This window comes from Pseudophryne corroboree, chromosome 2 (assembly GCF_028390025.1).
Source record: "Pseudophryne corroboree isolate aPseCor3 chromosome 2, aPseCor3.hap2, whole genome shotgun sequence".
NCBI classification, from domain to species: domain Eukaryota; kingdom Metazoa; phylum Chordata; class Amphibia; order Anura; family Myobatrachidae; genus Pseudophryne; species Pseudophryne corroboree.
Window position 1 is genome coordinate 259,555,388 of NC_086445.1, and position 24,133 is coordinate 259,579,520.

The following is a 24,133-nucleotide window of genomic DNA, read 5'->3' on the forward strand; positions in this document are numbered from 1 at the left end:
TGCTGTGTGCATGTGCAGCCAGGTGCGGGGTGTGAGGGCAGGGGTGCTGGCCGTGGCTGGCGATGCTCTGTGGACAGTAGGTATGTGCAGTGCAATGCGGGTGGGGGGCCAATTCAATTGTGATCGCATCGCAAACCAGGCAAATAGTGGTGGCCTCCCTGCATATGGAGCCAGGCTTTCTTCCACATCGGCAGCCACTGCTGATACATTGGCCGCTCCTAAACCATTCCGGGGACACCTGCGTTGTCTGAACCACTCCCTCATAACGTTGCATCGCCGCCCCCCATTGGCCACCCCTGTCAATCACAGTGTGATCGCATCCTTCTGGGATGTGAATGCACTGTGAAAGTCTGCGTACACGCTGTGTGACCGCAGCGAATGTGCAGACATCTGAAAATTGCCTGTTTGCTGATACTGAATTAGGCCCAGTGGTGCAAGTGTGTGGGTACGGGTGGGTACGGCGTACCCGTAAGAATTTAGCCGTGGGTACGCCGTACCCACACCGACGGGCCGCCGCTCCTCTTCCCTCCTTCCCTCTGCTGCTCCCCGCCGCACCTCGCCGCACCCGCCGCACCGCCGCTGATGTGAGGGAGAGCGCAGCCTGCGCCTCTCCTTCCCCTCAGTCTCCGTCAGGTGTCTCAGTATAATTCTGCGCCAATCCGTGAGCCAATCAGAGCTTGCGGTGTGAGCTCTGATTGGCTCACGGATCGGCGCTGAATTAAACTGAGACACCCGACGGAGACTGAGGGGAAGAAGAGGCGCAGGCTGCGCTCTCCTCCCCTCACACAGACAGGACGGCAGCGTCAGCGGTAGCGGTAAGCAGGGGGGGGGGGCATGTATACCTGACACTGGGAGCATATCTGGCACTGGGGGACTTGTGTACCTGGCACTGGGGGATATCTGGCACGGGGGGGGGCATGTATACCTGGCACTGGGAGCATATCTGGCACTGGGGGACTTGTGTACCTGGCACTGGGGGATATCTGGCACGGGGGGGGGCATGTATACCTGGCACTGGGAGCATATCTGGCACTGGGGGACTTGTGTATCTGGCACTGGGGGCATACCTGGCACTGTGGGCATATCTGGCACTGGGGGCATACTTGTGTATATTGCACTGGGGGCATTTCTGTATCTGGCACTGGGGGCATATCTGCCACTGTGGGGGCATTTCTGTATCTGGCACTGGGGGGCAATGTATATCTGACACAGTGGGGGCAATGTGTATCTGACACTGTGAGGCAATGTATATCTGGCACTCTGGGGGCATTTGTGTATCTGGCACTCTGGGGGCATTTGTGTATCTGGCACAGTGAGGCAATGTGTATCTGGCATTGTGGGGCAATGCATATCTGCCACTGTGGGGCAATGTATATCTGGCACTGTGGGGCAACGTGTATCTGGCACTATTGGGGTCATACGTGTATCTGCCCCTTCCCCCATATGTGTATCACGCCCCCATTTTCATTGACCACGCCCCATGCGGCATTTGGCCACACCCGTAAAACATTTTTCCTACTTGCACCACTGATTAGGCCCATTGTCAATGTTGCGGGAAGGAGTAAGATCATACTTGCCTGCTCTCCCGGAAGCTGCGTTTTTTTTGGGTAGCCCCCCCCGCACACCTGGAAGAGTAGGCAAGTCTCCCGCATCCTGCTCGCAGGATGGAGAGATACTCTCCTGAGTTCGCGAGTCCGTGGAGTGGGGAAGAGGTTAAAATGATGCGAATGGCGTCATTGTAGCCCCGCCCCTTCCCACGAATCGCAGCATTTTCCGGATGTTGGGGCGGGGCTTGATGATGTCACAGCCCGGCCCAGCCCCCTGAAGACTTCTGCAGGAGACATTCAAGGTAGGTAAGTATGAGTAAGATGCCTGACAAACCAGCCAAGCTAAATAAATATATATATATATATATATATATAGGGGGACGGCACTCAAAGGTTTTTCCAAAAGGTGTATTGAAATCAATAAACAAATCTCCCAATTACAGATGTAATTGGGAGATTTGTTATTGATTATTTGAATACACCTTTTGGAAAAACCTTTGAGTGCCGGCCCCTTCTTGGAACTATTGTGTCATGCAGCCCAATGATTGGACCGGATCACCAAAGTATTTGACTTTATTTGAGTGCCGATATGCGTGGATATATATATATATATATATATTATATAAAAGAGCAAACTAGAAGAGGCATGGGGAGAAAGAGACATGGGGAGAGAGAGACAAACAGCCGTGGGGGGAGAGACAGAGAGAGAGACGGAGGCATGGGGAGAAAGATGGAGAGAGAGAGAGGCATGGAAAGAAAGAGATAGAGAGGGCAACCAGGCTGTCACACACCTGCAGGCAGCGTGGCTGGTAGACTGCAGACAGAAGGAGCTCCTCTTCACGCTGCCGGCGCTGCTTCCTGTCATACATTTGACAGGTGCAGGAAGCAGCAGCCGGCAGTCTGTGCACCCACACAGTGCGCAGTGACGTTCGGGCAGGCGGCACACAAGCAAGGAGGCAGCGAGGGAACCCGCTCTTCAAGCTGCCGGCGCCGCTGCCTGTCACACATTTGACAGGCGCAGGCTGCGACAGACGGCAGCAACTGCCTGTGCACAGTAACAAGTGAGTGGGCGGGCAGCACATCAGCAAGAAGACAGTGATGGGGAGCCGCTCTTCACGCTGCCGGCACCTTATGACAGGTGCAGGTACAGTAGCTGACAGCAAGGGAGCAGAGCAGGGGGAGCACCTCTCAAGTCCGGCGCCTTCCTGCTTTGCAGACCTTGCTGAGCGGGTAGCGCCGGGCCTGCCTCCCAGTCACCATTGAGGAACGCTCCATACATTTCTGATGGCATGCATCCAAATATGTACTGTGACTCTACTAACAAAATTGCGGCACATGCACTGTACAACTCAGACACTATGGGGGTCATTCCGAGTTGATCGCTAGCTGCATTTGTTCGCAGCGCAGCGATCAGGCTAAAAAACGTGCAATGTGCACGCGCGACGTACCGGCACAGCTAGCGATGCATTTCAGTCGCACTGCTTGCCGCAGAGTGATTGACATGAAGTGGGTGTTTCTGGGTGGCAACTGACCATTTTCAGGGAGTGCCGGAAAAACGCAGGTGTGCCAGGGAAAACGCAGGCATGGCTGGGTGAACGCTGGGCGGGTGTGCGACGTCAAATCCGGAACTGAATATTCTGAAGTCATCGCAAGCGCTGAGTAGGTTTTGAGCTACTCTGAAACTACACAATACATTTTTGGAGCCGCTCTGCGATACAACCGTTCGCACTTCTGCTAAGCTAAAATACACTCCCAGTGGGCGGCGGCATAGCGTTTGCACGGCTGCTGAAAAACTGCTAGCGAGCGATCAACTCAGAATGATCCCCATTGCGCAAAAGGAAAAACATTGCCTGTTTGCATGTATATCAGCATTAGGTGCAACTCTGAATCAGGCCCGAAGCTTACAGTATTTTGTGATCAGAGCATAGTTTCAGGCCAAATGCAATTGCCTCCGGGTTGCAAAAAGTGCAGATAATTCGCTGACAGAACTGCTAGATTTAAAGCAATATTTTTGAATTGCAAAACAAACCTGGCTTTGTCTTAAAAAATGCTGCTTTAAATCTCACAGCTACTGTATATCACAACTCATCAGCACATTCGGCAACCCGGAGGCCAGTGTTGGACTGGGGCATGGAGGGCTCACATGCAGTGGTACGGGCCCATGTTTACAGGTATGGCCAGTCTACAGAGGGGGTGTGGCGAGACACCACATTGGTTTGCCTAATCATCATTAATGAGAGTATGGGCTGGATCCCTTGATAAATACATATATAGTTAATACTGCTAGTGCATGCATAATATTGTACCAGTTTAATAACTGCAATGTACTGTAGAAATGACACCATAAACCTGTGCAGTATAATGTAACCAATGTATAAAGTATATGTAGTGCCGTTTCTTGGGGCGGGCGAGCCGTGCACGGGGCGCCCGCCGCGGCACAACTGCGGGTCCTTGCTTCCCCCTCCTCCCTCTTCCCGAGTACTCTGCTCTGGGGGAGGAGTTTTGCGGAATGACGCAATCGCGTCATTCCACGAAACTCCGCCTCCAGAGCGGAGTACTGATGACAAGAGGAGGGGGAGCCAAGCTACTAAAAGGACGAGGCAGCCGGCGTGAGGAGGGAGAGGCGGGCCGAAAAGTGGGAAGAACCTCTGCAAATGTAAGTCTCTCTCCCCCCCCCTCCCTCTCCCTTCCTCTCCCTTCCTTTCCCCCCACTTGACACTTGCCTGCGTAATGTGTAAAATGGGGACTCTTGCCTGCCTAATGTGTAAAATGGGGACTCTTGCCTGCCTTAATGTGTAAAATGGGGACACTTGCCTGCCGTAATGTGTAAAATGGGGACTCTTGCCTGCGTAATGTGTAAAATGGGGACATTTGCCTGTGTAATGTGTAAAATGGGGACATTTGCCTGCATAATTTATAAAGTGGGGACACTTGCCTGCCTTAATATGTAAAATGGGGACTTTTGCCTGCCTTAATGTGTAAAATGGGGACTCTTGCCTGTTGTAATGTGTAAAATGGGGACTCTTGCCTGCCGTAATGTGTAAAATGGGGACACTTGCCTGCATAATATATAAAGTGGGGACACTTGCCTGCCGTAATATGTAAAATGGGGACACTTGCCTGCCGTGATGTGTAAAATGGGGACTCTTGCTTGCCGTGATATGTAAAATGGCGACTCTTGCCTGCCGTGATGTGTAAAATGGGGACACTTGCCTGCGTAATGTGTAAAATGGGGACTCTTGCCTGCGTAATGTGTAAAATGGGGACACTTGCCTGCGTAATGTGTAAAATGGGGACTCTTGCCTGCGTAATGTGTAAAATGGGGACACTTGCCTGCGTAATGTGTAAAATGGGGACACTTGCCTGCCTAATGTATAAAGTGGGGACACTTGCCTGCGTAATGTGTAAAATGGGGACTCTTGCCTGTTGTAATGTGTAAAATGGGGACTCTTGCCTGCCGTGATGTGCAAATTGGGGACACTTGCCTGCCGTGATGTGTAAAATGGGGACTCTTGCCTGCGTAATGTGTAAAATGGGGACACTTGCCTGCGTAATGTGTAAAATGGGGATACTTGCCTGTTGTAATGTGTAAAATGGGGACTCTTGCCTGCCGTGATGTGCAAATTGGGGACACTTGCCTGCCGTGATGTGTAAAATGGGGACTCTTGTCTGCCGTGATGTGTAAGATGGGGACACTTGTCTGCCGTGATGTGTAAAATGGGGACACTTGCTTGGCATGATGTGTAAAATGGGGATTTAATGTATCAAGGGCATTGCGGTGTATGGCATTATATATATATATATATATATATATATATATATATAAAGCAGTCTGTACCGGCAGCACACAGATAATGGCGACACAAAGAGTCAGGTAGATCCTGGCTGGGGAGATTCTACGGCTGGCACCGGGACCGTTACATCAGAAAGGTGTGCTGCCCTAAATCACGCTTTTATATATATATATATATATATATTGTCCTGTGGTGGCCGTGATCTGTTGGTGCAAGGTCAAAAACTTGGGTGTAAGGTAGTCTTTTTCGGTGAGGCCACGCCCATTTTAATGAGGCCACACCCATTTTAATGAGGCCACTTCCCCTTGCCGGGAGCGCGCATGCCTTCGGCGCGCGCATACTTTTTCTTTTTATATCTAGGGGGGGGGGGGGGGGGGCATTTTTTTTATGTCAATGGGCGGGGCACATTTTTAAATCTCGCACTGGGAGCCAAATTGGCTAGAAACAGCCCTGAGTATATGTAATTCAAGTGTACAATATGGAACTTGGGGGCAGATGTATTAACCTGGAGAAGGCATCAGGAAGTGATAAAGCAGTGATAATCGCAAGGTGATAACGCACCAGCCAATCAGCTCCAATATGTAAATTAACAGTTAGGATCTGATTGGCTGGTGCGTTATCACCTTGAACATATCACTGGTTTATCACTTCCTTATGCCGTCTCCAGGCTTAATACATCTGCCCCTTGATCCCTAGAGGAGGAGATGGGCCCCCAGTCCAGCCCTGACGGAGGCTATTACATTTGGCTCATCCTATTTTACATACACATCCTCTTTTTTAAGACTTTATTTATGGAACAGATCAAATGCAAATATACTGTAAGCTGGTACATTTGTACTATATGGAAAATGAAAGGTACAATAAGTACCATAAGTTATCAAATAGAAACCCAGATGATGTAAAAAATAGCTAGCGGTCCAGAAGTACTAAAATGACCACCTTGGTCATTTTAGTACTTCTGGATCGCTAGCCATTTTTTACTGATTACTGATCCCTCTTAGTGTGAAAGAGAATTGGTGAGGGTAATTGAGTGGCAGTCTGCGTGGAGCAGAGTTCCAATAGGAAAAGGGGATCCAGTCCAGTTGGAGAAAGTTGTTAAGGTTTTTAGGCGGTATCCGTTTGGATGGTCGACCATGTTATGGTCGACAGTAATTAGGTCGACCACTATTGGTCGACATTGACATGGTCGACGTGGACACATGGTCGACACATGAAAAGGTCGACACATGAAAAGGTCGAAATGAGTTTTCAAATTTTTTTTCCTTTTGTGGAACTTTTTCATACTTTACGATCCACGTGGACTAAGCATGGTGAGCGAAGCGAGCCATGCGAGGGGACGCAGTGCACTAATTGGGGTTCCCGGTCATTTTACGCAGAAAACGACACAAAAAAGTAAAAAAACTCATGTCGACCTTTTCATGTGTCGACCTTTCATGTGTCGACCATTTTCATGTGTCGATCATTTGTCCATGTCGACCATGCCGATGTCGACCAATAGTGGTCGACCTAATGACTGTCGACCATAACATGGTCGACCATTCATACCGGAACCGGTTTAGGCCTGAGGGGGAGGGTTAGGGTTAGGCTGTGGGGGAGGGTTAGGCTGCAGGGGGGTTAGTGTTAGGCACCACCGGGGAGGGTTAGGGTTAGACTGCGGGGTCAGGCTGCAGGTAACATCGGTTAGGGAGGTTAGGGATTAGTAGTATACTTGCCAACCAGGTTTCGAGATCCTGAGCGTCGGGATGGCCCTGTCTGTATTCTGACTGCCGGCATCCCAAGCACCAGGATCCCGATACCATCCTGGAAAAGGAAGGGGGTCAAATAAGGAGGTAGCGAAGAAGAAGAAGGGAAAATAGAGGTAAATAAAATTGTCCTGCCGAAGCCTGGGAAAGATTCTAAGTTTACTGATGCTCTCTCTGATCTCATTCTCTACAGATGACAAAATCCTAGCAAAATTTTGTTTTTACAACTCAACCATGTTATTACTTCAATTGTGCTTCCTGATCAGACTGGATTTATGCACGACAAATCAACCTTCATTAACCTAAGACGTCTTTATACTCATCTGCAGGCTTCCCATGAGGCCATGGCTACAGGATAGCTCTGTTGACTTCTCGCCTGCTCTGTTAGTTTTGCAGTCGACTCCGGGACACACACCCTTGTAAGCTTTGTTAGTTAGATGCGGCAAAACCCTTTGACTCTGTGGAGTGGCCCTACTTGTGGAAGGTCATATGCTGTATGGGAGGGAGACCTGCTTTCCTGAAATGGGTCCAGCTTTTATACAATAGACCTAGTACCAGCATTTTGTATCTTCCCCTATCCCTCTATCCCATGGTACCAGGCAGAGCTGTCCCCTATCCCCTTCTTTGTTTGCCCTGGTGATAGAGCCACTGGCTTGTATTTTTAGGGCATATTTTGGGTCTTCAGCTTGGGAATAAAAAAGGATACAGTTGCTTCATATGCTGACCATTTACTCTTACTTCTTCAGGATTATAGATTGGCCATGCCAGCGGGTATACAGCAGAGCCGGATTAAGGGGGGGGGCTCGGGGGTTCAGTACCCCGGGCCCCCCTACCAGGGGGGCCCCCGGCCAAAGTACACATATGGCCACTGGCGTGCACAGCTCATTTTATTAGGGGGTGCACCGTCGGAGGGGTGTGTCTAGCATCGCCTTTTGGGCGTGTCTAGCACCATCTATCGATGGTCAACGCATATAAAATATCCACCTTTGTACCAATCCTAATAAAGCAGGTACATTGTCAGATGTTGTGGTGTGCACCAAACAAACACCCCTGATGGCACTCACTGCAATTACACTGCTCCTCCTCAGCCTGGTCTGGCTCCCCCTCTCTTTCCCCTGCAAGCTGCAGCAGCTTACTTACAAGTTGGTAACTAAACTGACACTGACAGTCGCAGACTAGTACTGCTGCTGCTGGAAAAACGAGTGACGTGTCAATGCTGCTGCCGACCGCCTGCCAGTATTGAATTTGTCTTCCTAAGAGGCACGCTGGCTGCATGCTGATCCTCATCAGTGGCTGGCGTTGGCATAGCATAGAAGGAGAGAGGTGTGTATGTGGCGGGTGTGACGGGTGGGCATGCAAGCAGCATGACGTAATCACGTCACATCACAGTTTTTGTACATGGAGGTGGAGCTGGGAATTTGAAAGCCGGTGTCAGTGGCACCCTTGATTAACCCAGGCGTCCGGTCAGTAATGCAGTCCTGACAGGGTGCAGCGCAGAGGGGACAGTAATCAGCCTGCTCGGCAATCGCTGCATCAGGCATGTGAGATCGGGGTGCCAGACATTAGGGGGTGCCTGTGCGCACCAGGAACCCCCCCTGCGCACACCTATGCATATGGCTCACCAATGAAGTTTTTTTTTTTATGTGTCCCCCGATGGGTCCCGCAATGCTAAAGGAGACTGTGCGGCTGTGTGGCCTCTCCCCCCCTTTCCCGGTACCTGCAGCATCGTCACTGCCCCTGGTGACCGGCCCCTGCTACTTTGGATTGTAGAGCCGCCAAAACAGGTGGATTGTGTGTGCGCTGTGTGGGAGCCGGGAGGAGGAGATCCACATAGGCAGCAGCAGTTACGGAAGAGTGTGGAGACAGGAGGAGGGGAGATTAAGAGGGCTGCTACAGTTACTTTAGTTAAAGCGATCATTGCGAGTGGGGTGGACGTGAGCGGCACTGGTTAGTGGCTCTATCTTCTCACCCTGCACTGTACAGACTTACGTGTGCCATGAGTGAGGATTGCATTGAGGAGCTAGGGGGCCAGTCTGTATTTGTGTGAGGTAGGAAGTGTAAGCAAGCACTGGCTGCCTGGGACCCTGATATATATATATATATATATATATATATATATATATAAAATAAAAATTTATATCAAGTAAACAAAGCATGATGTGACACCTGGTGCCACAGTGGCCAGGCCAGATGTGAGTAGGAGGGCAGTGAAGCAGCATTTGCGGTGAAGGTCAATCTGTTTGTCCCTGTGCCCGGGAGTTTTGACCATCGGCACCTGATACATGTGGCACTGTGACCTGTTGATGTGCGCTGTCTGGAGGCGGCATTAACGGAGAACACTGAGCCAGTGATCTTTTATTAAGATGTATGTGAGCTTTTACTCGTATAAAAAGTGTATATGTTAGTTACTATATATATATATATATATATATATATATGTGTACACACACAATGTAGGTCGGACGTCACTCACAGTAAACACGTTTTAGGTGCCCAGTGCCTCCGACAGTTACTCTCATACATTCTGGTGTATTTGCATTACCCAAGTGCCGCGTTACTGCGGCCTGTGGGTGGGAAAGGCACAGGGCAGGCTGCTTTTAAGGTGATTATAATGGGTGTTACATATCCCACCCGCCCCCCAATATAATTATTTATTAAGTTTACAATTGGGGGAGAGCTGAATGATGAGGGGAAAGTCCGAAGGAGTACGGATGGGCCCCCCTATCTTAAGTTCCCCGGGCCCCCCCCCGAGGCTTAATCCAGCCCTGGTATACAGGTTCACAGGTGGAGTTTAGTGGATACTCTGGTCTCATTACCAATTGTGGTAAATCCTCTATAATGCCTTTCATAGGCAAATGCAGGTAGGGGGGGATGGGGTGTTCTGGTAGCCCAGAAACCCCCCTACTCTTGGCAAGTGGCTCAAATTATGACATTACCAATGGTATATAATATGATTACTAGAGCTACAGCCACATCATGTAGTTTAAGGGACACAGCACATGCCCAGTGGTAGCTGCTTCTTCTACCAAGTTTTCTGTGTTTGTGGATTTGAGTCCTCAATCAGTGCACTGGACCAGTGAAGAGGAGACAGGAGCCTTACCTTGAGGTGGGAGAATGTGTGCTTAGAAAATACAGTACTGGTTCCAGAGGCAGAACACTGGGAGGCAACGGAGTCATCTGCCGCCGGGCTCCTGCTCTGAAGGGGGCACCTCTCCTCCCATTCTGTGACACCATTGAATTAAGTTAATTGATAGCTGTCGCTGTCTTTTCAGTGGCCGACTTCCTCACTGGTCCCTGCACCTTACAAATCACACCCTCTTTATTATACTGAATAAACACATTTTACAAATATCACACCCAGGATTAGAAACCATAACCTAGTACACTGGAAGCAGACACCTTACTGATGAAGCTGTTCGCTCCTGTATAGGAAATATGAGAATTTTATGATATGAAGATACTTCTCTGACAATTATACGTAACTTCATATAGTTAGAATTCTCATGCTTTCTCTACAGGAGCAAATAACTCCATCAGTAAAGTGTCTGCTGTTAGTGTAACAGGTCATGGGTTCTAATCCTGGGTATGACTGCCAAGAAATGTGTGATTTAAAATAAAAGACAATTAAATGTATAAATACAGTATATACATTTTTTCAGAACACTCCATATACACACACACACACACACACACACACACACACACACACACACACACACATATATGTATATAGTCCTCCAGCAGCCGGCACTCACATAAATCAAACAACGTGCTCTGGTGCTCACTACATATGTAATGCAGTAATCCAACTAGAAAGCGGCACTCAGAGACAATGGCAGTGGCACAAATCTGTATTATAATTCCATATACAGGTCAACGATCGTGTTCCCTGCTGATGTCCTGACGACGGGGCTGTGTGCCCCGAAACGATTGTTGACCTGTATATGGAATTATAATACAGATTTGTGCCACTGCCATAGTCTCTGAGTGCCGCTTTCTAGTTGGATTACTATATATATATATATATTGTGACAAGAACACTGGGATAGTGTTTGAGGGCAGGTATGTTTGTCCCAGGTTCTTGTCTTACATGTTTTAGAAAATGAAAACTTCTAGGAAAATGCTTTTGTTTTGTTAGAACCTTTTCAGTTTGCTGAAAAAGCTGGATAAGGGCCCTGAGAGAGAGATAAGGCGAGTTCCAGACATTGGGCCCAGTTTGGATCTTTGGCCTCACAGAGGGCTAATCAGGGCTTTCAGCTGTGCAAGAGCCTTATAGGGCTTCTAGCTTGATTACTGTGGGCAGACTGCCTGGGAAGACTGCAGGATCTGTGTGAGAGAAACACGCTTCCTGATACAAGTGAGCTATACAGTGTTTACTGGAGAACTCTGTGTTTTTGTTTAGTGATAGTTAGGAACATCTTGTGTTTAGTTAGTGCCGGACAGGCAAGGTATTTTCTTTTGGTGTTTGTTTTATTTTCTGTATAATAAAACTGTCTGGGGCCAGTTGTACCAGAAACTGGACTTGTGTGGTTCCTCAGCTGCTGCGTGCTGCCATTTACTCCAGGAAACGGCACCTTGTACCCTTACAGTGTTACAACTTGGTGGAGAATGCGAGCATGCCGTTCTGCGCATAAGTGAAAGCAGCAGCTTTGTGAGGCCTGCAGAAAACGGTGGTTTTTGCAGATACAGTCCAGTGTGAAGTTACTGAGACTCGCCCTGAGGATTTGATATATGTCCTGGGTGAAAGCAGCTACAAAGCCGCCTGAAAAGTCTGTCGACATGGAGAAAATGCTCAAAGCCTTGCTGCAAGCTACAGTGGCTCAGCAGGAGGCCAACAGACAGCAGCAGGTGGCAATGGAGGAAAATTGGAGACTACAGCGAGAGGCCTTAACAGAAGTGGTGCAGAGCCTTGCAGCCCGGATTGGAGATATGGCCGTCAGTTCTCCGACCAGCTCTAGTTCTATACGGGCCAGTCACTTCCTGCAGAAAATGACAGAGGCTGATGATGTGGAGGCCTACCTGACCACGTTTGAAAGGACTGCCGAGCGTGAGAACTGGCCAAAAGCACAGTGGGCCAGTCTGCTGGCACCTTTTCTGTCAGGTGAGCCCCAAAAAGCGTACTTTGATTTAAGCCCTGCTGAGGCTCGGGACTATGATAAGCTAAAGACTGAGGTCCTGACCCGCCTGGGAGTCACACTGTCAGTACGAGCACAACAGGTGCACTGTTGGGTGTACGCCATGGAGAAGCCTCCTCACTCCCAGATGCACGACCTTATTCAGCTAACAAAAAAATGGTTACAGCCAGAGACATTAACTGGTCCCCAGATGGTTGAAAGAGTCGTCATGGACCGCTACTTGAGATCTTTGCCCATGGTCCTGCGCAAGTGGGTGAGCCATGGAAACCCGAGTACTGCTGACCAATTAGTGGACATGGTAGAGAGGTATTTGGCAGCAGAGGAACTACTGATGACCACCCAGCAACCCATAGATCCTCGACAGCGCCCTTCAGTAAAGACTGGTAAGACTGTTCCGTGGGAAAACGTTGCTGGGCGGTTAAGAGAACGCAAGGCTGGAGAGACTGTAAACACTGGCCCTGGAGACAGGCCAATGAGGCTAGAATGGTCTATGCTGCCCAAACGGGTTGATAATCGTGTGATTAAATGTTTTAGGTGTGGTATGCCAGGTCATGTTATTGCCAATTGCCCAGTCACGCAAGAACCCATGCAATGTGATGCTGCCTTTGAATGTCGCAGAATGTCTTTCTTTGCTAGGTTAGCCTGTACTGTGGTACCTTCACCTAAGCTGGAAAAACAAATGTGTGATGTGTTCTTAGAGGGTAACCGGGTAGAGGCCTTGCTAGATTCAGGAAGTTTAGTTACCCTCGTGAAAGCTGGGTTAGTGAACCCCTTAAAGGTCCAGCAAATACCTATTGGGGTAACTTGCATACATGGGGATACCCAACATTATGTCACTGCTGAAGTGAATATAGAAACTTGTTGTGGGTCAGCACTTGTTAAAGTAGGACTGGTCCCCACCTTGGTGCATGAGGCCATAATAGGGAGGGATTTTGGAAACTGTGGGAATCACGGTTATCAACAGATGTGAGAAGTAAAGAGCCAGTTGATAATACCGGTGATTTTATGGATGTACGTGTGTCTTCGGAACTTTCTGACCCTTTGCCTTTTGCTAGTTTGGCTGGGAAAGTGACAGATGGGCAGTCCAGTGAGGACCCTCTTGCTGGGAACAGAGACATAGTAGTTAGAACTGAAAGCGTGCCTGACCTGGAGGTAAAGAAGGATCTGTTTGCGTCTGAACAGTTGAAGGATCCTACCTTGATAAAGGCTAGAGAGAATGTTAAGATTGTTAATGGGGAACCTGTGGTACCAGGTGACAGGGTTACATATCCCCACATGGCCATCTGTAATGAGCTCTTGTACCACATTGTCAAAAGGGGTGAGGATGTGGTGGAACAGCTTGTAGTTCCCCAGCCTTATCGGAGAACGGTACTAGATATAGCTCATAGTCACGTTACCGCAGGACATTTAGGGGCAGAAAAAACCACTGAAAGAGTTTACAAAGGTTCTTTTGGCTAGGGGTTTATAAAGAAGTGTCTGAATATTGTTCTTCCTGTCCTGAATGCCAGTATCATGCCCCTAGACCCCATTTCAGGAGCCCACTAGTTCCCATGCCTATTATAGAGGTCCCGTTTGACAGAATAGCCATGGATCTCGTGGGGCCCTTGTTAAAGTCTGCTCAGGGCCATCAGTATATCCTGGTAATTATGGACTATGCCACTCGATATCCTGTGGCTGTCCCTTTATGCACTATCACAACCAAGGCGATAGCTAGAGAGCTGGTGCAGGTTTTTAGTAGAGTGGGAATACCAAAAGAAATTTTGACTGACCAAGGTACTCCATTTATGTCAAGGATCATGAAGGAATTGTGCAAATTATTTAAGGTCACTCACCTCAGGACGTCCATCTACCATCCCCAAACTGACAGGTTGGTGGAAAGGTTTAATAAAACATTAAAAAGTATGTTAAAAAAGGTTGTTGAGAGAGATGGGAAAAACTGGGATTGTTTGTTGCCCTACTTGTTAATGGCCATCAGAGAAGTTCCTCAGTCCTCTACGGGGTTTTCTCCATTTGATTTGTTGTATGGTAGACACCCCAGAGGGCTGTTGGACATTGCCAAAGAGACGTGGGAAGGACAGCCCACTCCTTATAGAAGCGTTATTGAACATGTAACACAAATGCAGGATAGGATTGCAGCCGTGGTACCTATTGTCAGAGAGCACATGGAACAGGCCCAAAGTGCTCAACAGAGGGTCTATAACTGGAGTGCCAAGATACGGGAATTTGCTCCTGGAGATAGAGTTCTTGTTTTGGTACCCACTGTGGAAAGCAAATTCCTAGCTAAATGGCAGGGTCCATTTGAGATTAGGGGAAAAGTGAATGAGGTTAATTACAAAGTATAGCAGCCGGGAAAGAGAAAACCTGAACAAATCTACCATGTTAACTTAATCAAACCCTGGAAAGATAGGTTGTCTCTGTCAGCAGAGCCTTGCCCTTCGGTGTCTTCACCTCGGTTGCTTCCTGCAGTAAAGGTGTCAGAGACATTATCAGCTGATCAGAACAATCAGGTTAAAGAATTTCTCATCCAAAATAGGGAGATATTTTCAGAGCTGCCTGGCCGAACGACCATAATAAAACATGACATTGTCACAGAACCAGGGGTCAGGGTTCATTTAAAGCCATATAGGATTCCTGAAGCTCAGCAAGAAGCTGTTTTTAAAGAAGTTAAAACCATGTTAGAACTTGGAGTCATAGAGGAATCTAACAGTGAGTGGTCCAGTCCCATAGTTCTCATCCCGAAGCCCGACGGTAGCATACGCTTCTGTAATGACTTTCATAAGTTAAATGAGGTGTCCAAGTTTGACGCATACCCCATGCCCCGTGTGGATGAGCTTATAGAAAGGCTGGGAATAGCCAGGTTTCTCACCACGTTGGACCTGACCAAAGGTTACTGGCAAATACCTTTATCTGATAGCGCAAAAGAAAAAACAGCCTTTTCGGTTCCGGAGGGGCTGTACCAGTATAAGATGTTACCCTTTGGGTTGCATGGGGCTCCAGCAACCTTTCAACGGGCGATGGATAAAATTTTGAGGCCCCATAGAAAATATGCAGCTGCCTATTTGGATGATGTGGTAATTCACAGTACAGACTGGGGGTCCCATTTGGTTAAAGTACAAGCAGTACTGGACTCAATCAGAGAGGCAGGGTTAACTGCTAACCCAAAGAAGTGCTGCCTCACAATGGAGGAGGTCAAATACTTGGGCTTCACCATAGGCAGAGGTCTGATTAGGCCCCAATTGAATAAAATTGATGCTATTCAAAACTGGCCTCGTCCAGTGAATAAAAAACAGGTAAGGGCTTTTTTGGGAATAATGGGGTACTATAGACGGTTTATTCCCAATTTTGCGGCCACAGCGGTGCCGTTGTCAGACCTTACCAAAGGGAAGCAGTCAAATATGGTGAAATGGAACCCTGATGCAGAAAAAGCGTTCCAAGCGTTAAAAGTGGCTTTGTGTTCACAACCGGTATTGATAACACCAGATTTTTCAAAGAATTTGTGGTACAGACAGATGCCTCAGAGGTAGGGATAGGGGCTGTGTTGTCCCAAACCAGAGATTGGGACGAACACCCTATCATTTATTTGAGTAGGAAACTCAATGAGCATGAAAAAAGGTATGCCATTGTGGAAAAGGAGGCTTTGGCCATTAAGTGGGCACTAGATACCTTGAGATATTACCTCTTGGGTAGACAATTCAGACTAGTGACAGATCATGCCCCTTTAAAATGGATGTATGTAAATAGAGGCAAGAATGCTTGTGTAACTAGATGGTTTCTAGCATTGCAAGATTTTAAGTTTACTGTTGAACATAGACCGGGTACACAATTGGCCAACGCAGATGCATTGTCCCGCATCTTCTGTTTGGGGGCTACAAGTGTTCCGGCCCCTAGGTCGAAACAGGAGAGGGGGATATGTGACAAGAACACTGGGATAGTGTTTGAGGGCAGGTATGTTTGTCCCAGGTTTTTGTCTTACATGTTTTAGAAAATAAAAACTTCTAGGAAAATGCTTTTGTTTTGTTAGAACCTTTTCAGTTTGCTGGAAAAGCTGGATAAGGGCCCTGAGAGAGAGATAGGGCGAGTTCCAGACATTGGGCCCAGTTCGGATCTTTGGCCTCACAGAGGGCTAATCAGGGCTTTCAGCTGTGCAAGAGTCTTATAGGGCTTCTAGCCTGATTAATGTGTGCAGACTGCCTGGGAAGACTGCAGGATCTCTGTGAGAGAAACATGCTTCCTGATACAAGTGAGCTATACAGTGTTTACTGGAGAACTCTGTGTTTTTGTTTAGTGATAGTTAGGAACATCTTGTGTTTAGTTAGTGCCGGACAGGCAAGGTATTTTCTTTTGCTGTTTGTTTTATTTTCTGTATAATAAAACTGGCTGGGGCCAGTTGTACCGGAAACTGGACTTGTGTGGTTCCTCAGCTGCTGCATGCTGCCATTTATCCCAGGAAACGGCACCTTGTACCCTTACAGTGTTACTATATATATATATATATTTATCTTAATATAGGAAATAGGGGGGCACCGATATTTATCTTGCCTCCGGGCGACTGTGACGAACTTACGCCACTGACTGGTTCTATTATGTTTGTATATTACTAATTTATTATGTATTTTTAACCTATTCCTGACCACTTAACTTCCTGACTCCGAGACACACCCCCTTGCAAGCTTTGTTAGGTGGTAAGATTTATCATTGCAGCCCTCCACTGCTTGTTCAAGCAGTTAACATTTGGCGTGAGGTGCATTTGTTACTCCAGTTTACTGACCTTCAGGGGCCAGATGCATCATCGCTTGGAAAGTGATAAAATGGAGAGTTAAAAAGTACCAGCCAATCAGCTCCTAGCTGACATTTTTCAAACATATCCTGTGACATGGCAGTTAGATGCTGATTGGCTGGTACATTTTCACTCTCCATTTTATCACTTTCCAAGCAATGATGCATCTGGCCAAAGCCCTGACACTCCTCTGTGGCATTATTTTAGGCTTTCTGAATTGGATGCTCTTTCAGTGAGACAGGTTTGGGATGCTAGGAGTGTTGGTGCGGTGGGACAGCTATATTTTAATGGCATTATGAAAACTTTTGTACAAATGAGGGAAGAGTTTGGTTTGCCAACCACCTAATTTTATAGATTCTTGCAACTCAAACACGCTCTTAATGCTCAATTTCAGGATAACCCCCGGACTATTACCTACTCCCCTGTGAAACAATTTGTGCTAAATTTGGGTTCGGTGAAATTTGTATTCCTTGCATACTCCTTTATATTGTCCTCCCATCATAATGATGCTCTGCCTGCATTGCGTCGCGGTTGGAAAGATATGGTTGGGACCCTTAGTGATGAGGAATGGGAAGCAGCCCTGGAATATATCCATAGATATATATCCACATCTATCAGATTTCAACAGATCCAGTTATTTATTTTACACAGAACATACTTAACTCCTGTTCACCTGCTGTGCTTTGGTGGCTGGCTTTCCGATCATTGTCCTAAGTGTGGTAATACCCAGGGGACCTTCTGGCATCTACTTTAGGAATGTTCTGTTCTTCAGTTATTCTGGTCTCAGGTGAAATCTGCAATGTCTAATACTCAGAGCTGGCCCTAGGCATAGGCAAACTAAGCAAATGCCTAGGACATTTGGAATGCCATGGGGCACAAGCAGCTTCTGCTGATTAAAATGATATGCAGCATGCCTATATTCTGTATCTATCCTTGTGTATCAATGCCTATTTCCCTATAGATTGTAAGCTTGCGAGCAGGGCCTTCCTACCTCTATGTCTGTCTTTGCCCAGTTTTGTTCTATAACTGTTGTTCTAATTATAAAGCGCAACGGAATATGCTGCGCTATATAAGAAACTGCTAATAAATAATAAAATAAAATATGTGACTGTGACTGTATCTGCACAGGAAATAGAATATAGGCATGCCACATATCATTTTAATCAGCAGAAGCTGCTTGTGCATCCTAGTCACATAGGGATGCAAATATAATGCATTTTTCAGCAAAAAAAAGGCACCCAACGTTAGCAGAGCTGCCAGCTGACTCACACCAGGCATCTCCTGCTGCATGGCGTATTGAGGCAAGATGTATGAGGACACATATGTATCCAAGCAGAGGCAGAGGTCACAGTGGCCATGTGAGTGCTGTGTGTGGGTGGGTTGGTTGTGCAACAGTGTTCGGCATATATGTAAGGGACATTTCGTGTGTCATGTGTATAAATGCATTAATAATCTGCGGCATATGTGTAAGGGACACTACTGTATGTGTGTCATTATGTGTATAAGGGCATTAATAAAGGTTGGCATAATGTGTAATGCGCATTATGTGTATAAGGACATTAATAATGTGTGTCATGTGTAAGGGGCAATACGGTGTGGTATTATGTGTATAAAGGCATTACTAATGTGTGGCATTATGTGTATAAGGTGCTCTACTGTGTGGCATAACATATATAAAGGGCACTACTGTGTGGTCTAATGTGAATAATGAGCAATATGGTGTGGTGTAATGTGAATAAGGAGCAATTCAGTGTGGTGTAATATGAATAAGGGGCACTACTGTGAGGAGTAACGTATATATAAGGTAAAGTGGTACTACTGTGTGATGTAACATGAATAAGGGGCACTACTGTGAGGAGTAACGTGTCACGATCCGGTTTATTGGACACAAGTATTTACCTTCCAAGTGTCTCCTGAGACTGGCCCAGCGTTCCAAAACGGGATTCCATCTGCGCTGTCTGCGTGCAGCGCGCTGTATATCTTTACATCAAGTCTCTTCCCTGTGATCCCGCAGCGCTGTCATGGCAGCCTTACAGTTTAGATGCACTGTTTTAAAGAATGGCGTCTCCTGCCCTCCGCAGCCTCCGCCACCATTACTGTTGTTTACCACATGGAATATACAAACAGACTTTCCCTCCAAATGCAAACATGGGCGCAGCCATGTTTTTCCTCATCACATGTCATTTCACAACCTATCCGCTGCACTCTGGCCTCTGCCTAATTATCCAGCCAATGCCTGCTTCCCAGCTGGTATAAATATCCTGCTCCTGGGCTGGATAATCGTCAGTGCTTTGGTTGTCTAACCTATACACATGTCTCTCCTGCTTGTGGATTCTACTGCTTGTTTTTCCAGGTATTCCAGCTCCTGTGATTCAGCTCCACTAAGAGACCCGCACCTGTTTCCATCCTGCGGTGCAGCCTGACTTCTGCAGTGTTCCAGCGGTGTCCTGGTATTGTTTTCAACTTCTCCTTTCTACAGCACCGCTCTCCATACTCCACAGCGTACTTACCATGGCCATTCCAGCTTTCCACAGTGCTCCTGAGTCGCTAGTATTCTGCTAGCGGTGCTCCACAGTGTCTTCAGTTTATTTCAACGTCATCACCGGCTTCCTGCTTCCAGCCTTGGTCCTGCTTCGCTTCCAGCCTCCAGCGGTGTCCTGGTATCATTTTCAACTCCTGCTTTCTGCAGCACCGCTCTCCATACTCCACAGCGTATTTACCATGGCCTACCAGCTTTCCATAGTGCTCTTGAGTCACTAGTATTCTGCTAGCGGTGCTCCACAGTGTCTTCAGTTTATTTCAATGTCATCAGCGGTATTCCTATATCGCCTGCATCAGTGACCATTCCACCATTGAACCACAGCATCCATCGATGCTCACCATCGAACTCTAAATCTACAGTGCTGAGTTCTGCACACCTTTCATTCATACCGGTTCCATCCGGCACTCTCTGCAATTACCAAGTACCATCTACTTCTGTGCATCTGTGTTGCTCCCGCCTCTGTGCACCATCTGCTGGGCAGTACCAGTTCATACTTCTCCTCAGTGGTTAGCTGTGGCATATGGACTTACCATCTCCAGTTCTGGCAAGGACTCTGTGATATTCTGTTCTGCAAGCCACAGCACTAATTACCCTGCGTTTCTGGGAACTGTACTGTAATTTACCATTGACATCTCCTGTGACGTTTTGCATATCTAAGGTGTCTTAAGCTGTGTGTTCAATAAAACTGACTTTACCTTTTTACAACTATGTTGTCGTGGTCACGCCTTCGGGCAACTGGTACTAGAGCTCCTGTATGTCAAGGAACCCAATACTACCTCCCCGGTTCACCTACACGTCAGCCCCTACATCTGAGGCTTCCCCAGGTCAGCCTTAGCCCTCAGTTGTTACAGTAAGCACTGACCTAATGGATCCGGATGGAGACCAGGCCCAAGCGATTAACTCAATGCAACAACTGGCAGCCCGTTTAGAACATCAGGAGGCTGCACAGGGTCAAGTGATTCGCTGTCTCCAGGACTTTTCCACCCGGCTGGATGGAATCCAAGTAACCCTCCGTGGTTCAGGGACGTCCAATGTTCCGACTACAGTACCACTGGTAACCCCACCCACCATTCCCGTTTCTGCTCCTCGTCTCCATTTGCCGACACCAGCCACTTTCGATGATTCTCCTAAAGCCTGTCGTGGTTTCATAAATCAGTGTGAAATACACTTTGAGTTACAGCCTGGCAATTTCCCAACTGACCGCACCAAGGTTGCCTACATCATCTCCCTCCTCAGTGGCTCCGCCCTGTATTGGAATGATGACGCTCTCTATGCAGCCTTCTGGCATGGGTTATCCGAACGAATCAAGGATGAGCTTGCTACTAGAAACTTGCCTCCAAAACTTGATGAGCTCATATATCTCTGAAACAAAGTTGATCTCCGATTCCGTGAGAGGGCGATTGAGCGAGGAAGGTCCACACTTCCTAAGACTTCTACTGCTACTCCTCTTCAGCTATCTCCGCCCAAAGATGAGCCCATGCAAATTAATCATTCTCGTCTGTCGCCTGCAGAGCGTAGAAGATGCCTATCCGAACATCTGTGTCTATATTGTGCTGCTCCTTCTCATGTCATCAACGCTTGTCCAAAGTGCCAGGGAAACTCCAAATCCTAGCCAGTCAAGGAGAGGGCCGGCTAGGAGTAATGAACTCCTCTCCATCTTCATGTGATTGTAGTCTTCCAGTTTCACTTCAAGTGTCTCAGCACTTCAGGATCCTCATTGCTCTGCTGGACTCTGGAGCAGCTGGGAACTTCATGACTGCGGAATTCGTTAAGCGATGGTCCCTACCCACCGAGAGACTTTCGTCTTCCATATCCTTGACTGCTGTGGATGGCAGCAGGATTTCCGATGCAGTCATTGTCTCCAAGACCCTGCCTATTCATCTGAAGGTAGGAGCTCTTCACTCTGAACTGATTTCTTTCCTGGTTATTCCAAAAGCCACGCACCCTGTGGTTCTAGGCCTTCCATGGCTTTGTCTCCATAATCCTCAAATTGATTGGAGAACTACACATACCCTGGCATGGAGTCCTTCCTGCTCAGAGACCTGTCTTCAAAAGGTACTTCCAGTTTGCACATCCTCTTCCAAGTCTTCAGATGTTCTGCCTCCACCGTACCGAGACTTCACAGATGTTTTTAGTAAGTCCTCTGCAGATATTCTTCCCCCTCAAAGGGAGTGGGATTGTATTATTGATCTCATTCCAGGGAAGACTCCACCTCGGGGACATGTATCCGTTGTCGCTTCCAGAGACCCACTCAATGGAGGAATACATCAAAGAGAACCTTGCCAAAGGGTTTATCCGGCCTTCCTCCTCTCCAGCTGGTGCAGGCTTCTTCTTCGTAAAGAAGAAAGATGGTGGCCTGCGACCCTGTATTGACTACCGTGGGTTGAACGACATCACTGTGAAAAATCGGTACCCTCTGCCCCTTATCACCGAGCTGTTTGACCGTGTCAGTGGAGCCACCATCTTTTCTAAGTTAGACCTGAGGGGTGCGCACAACCTCATCCGGATCCGGAAGGGTGATGAGTGGAAGACCGCGTTTAACACCCATGGCGGACATTACAAGTACCTCGTCATGCCTTTCGGACTCAGCAACGCTCCAGCAGTATTTCAACACTTTGTGAATTAAATTTTCCGAGATATCCTCTACCGACATGTTGTGGTCTACCTCGATGATATTCTCATCTTCGCTAATGATCTAGAGCAGCCTTTTTCAACTGGTGTGCCGCGGACAAGTTGCTAGGTGTGCCGCCGCCCGCTCCCGCCGCACAGACCCGCTCGCTGCCGCCAGCAAGACCTGTCACTGGTGCCAAGCAGATCGCCGCGCACCACACACCGCCCGCCCCCCGGCTGACAGACCTGCAGCATCCAACCCTTCTCATATCTATTCCGCAGCGACAGCCGGACCGTGACCTATGACTCACCATAGGTCACAGTCCGGCTGTCGCTGCGGCCGCCCACTCACATCCTGCTCTGCTTGCTGCTCCGTGGTGAGGTCCAGGCACTCCTCACTGCTATTTTTTATAGAAAGCATGGGGGAGGAAGGTGTATGGAAATATGAGGGGCGGGTATGAGGAATAACTAAGAGGGGGCATGTGTGAGGAATTACTAAGGGGGGAGCTGGTAAGGGGGAGCTGGATTGTGGAATTACTAAGGGGGGGAGGGCTGGTAAGGGGGAAGCTGGTGTGAGGAATTACTAAGGGGGAGCTGGTGTGAGGGATTACTAAGGGGGAGCTGGTGTGAGGAATTACTAAGGGGGGAGCTGGTGTGTGGAATTACTAAGGGGGAGCTGGTAAGGGGGAGCTGGTGTGTGGAATTACTAAGGAGGGAGCTGGTGTGTGGAATTACTAAGGGGGGAGCTGGTGTGTGGAATTACTAAGGAGGGGCAGGTGTGTGGAATAACTAAGGGGGGCATGTGTGTGGAATTACTAAGGGGGGAGCTGGTAAGGGGGAAGCTGGTGTGAGGAATTACTAAGGGGGGAGCTGGTAAGGGTGAGCTGGTGCGTGGAGTTACTAAAGGGGGGAGCTTGTAAGGGGGGAGCTGGTGTGTGGAATTACTAAGGGGGGAGCTGGTAAGGGGGGAGCTGGTGTGTGGAATTACTAAATGGGGCATGTGTGTGGAATTACTAAGTGGGGCATGTGTGTGGAATTACTAAGTGGGGGAGCTGGTGTGAGGAATTATAAGGGGGGAGCTGGTAAGGGGGAGCTGGTGTGTGGAATTACTAAGGGGGGAGCTGGTGTGTGGCATTACTAAGGGGGGAGGAAGGTGTTTGGAAATATGAGGGACAGGTGATTGGAAATATGAGGGGCAGGTGTGTGGATTAACTAAGGAGGGGCAGGTGTGTGGATTAACTAAGGGGGGAGCTGGTGTGAGGAATTACTAAGGGGGGAGCTGGTGTGTGGAATTACTAAGGGGGGAGCTGGTAAGGGGGGAGCTGGTGTGAGAAATTACTAAGGGGGGAGCTGGTAAGGGGGAGCCGGTGTGTTGACGGTATGCTTGTAAACCATCCGTCCTCGGACAAAAGACATCATGATACATCACCAAGCACAGGTTTCCCACTGATATTCTTATGTAAGTAAAACCTATTTATTTCTACTAATTTTAAGAGAAATAATAACAAAATATCAACATATATTAAATATATGTCGATATTTATTATTATTTGTATTATATTTGATTAAAAAAACTGATGGTATGCCATGGCAATTTTAAAATCTTGTTTAGTGTGCCACGAGTTTAAAAAGGTTGAAAATCACTGATCTAGAGGAACATCGCTTCTGGGTCAAGGAGGTCCTGTCTCGTCTCCGTGCCAACCATCTTTATTGTAAGTTGGAGAAATGTGTCTTCGAGGTCAAATCTATTCCGTTTCTAGGTTACATTGTGTTCAGTTCCGGACTAGAGATAGATCCTGAGAAACTCCAGGCTATTCGTGATTGGCCGATACCACGACACTCAAGGGTGTTCAGAGATTCCTGGGGTTCGCCAATTATTACAGGAAGTTCATTTGGGACTTTTCTACTATTGTGGCGCCTGTCACTGCCCTTACCAGGAAAGGTGCCAATCCTTCCAAGTGGTCGGAAGAAGCTACTCAAGCTTTC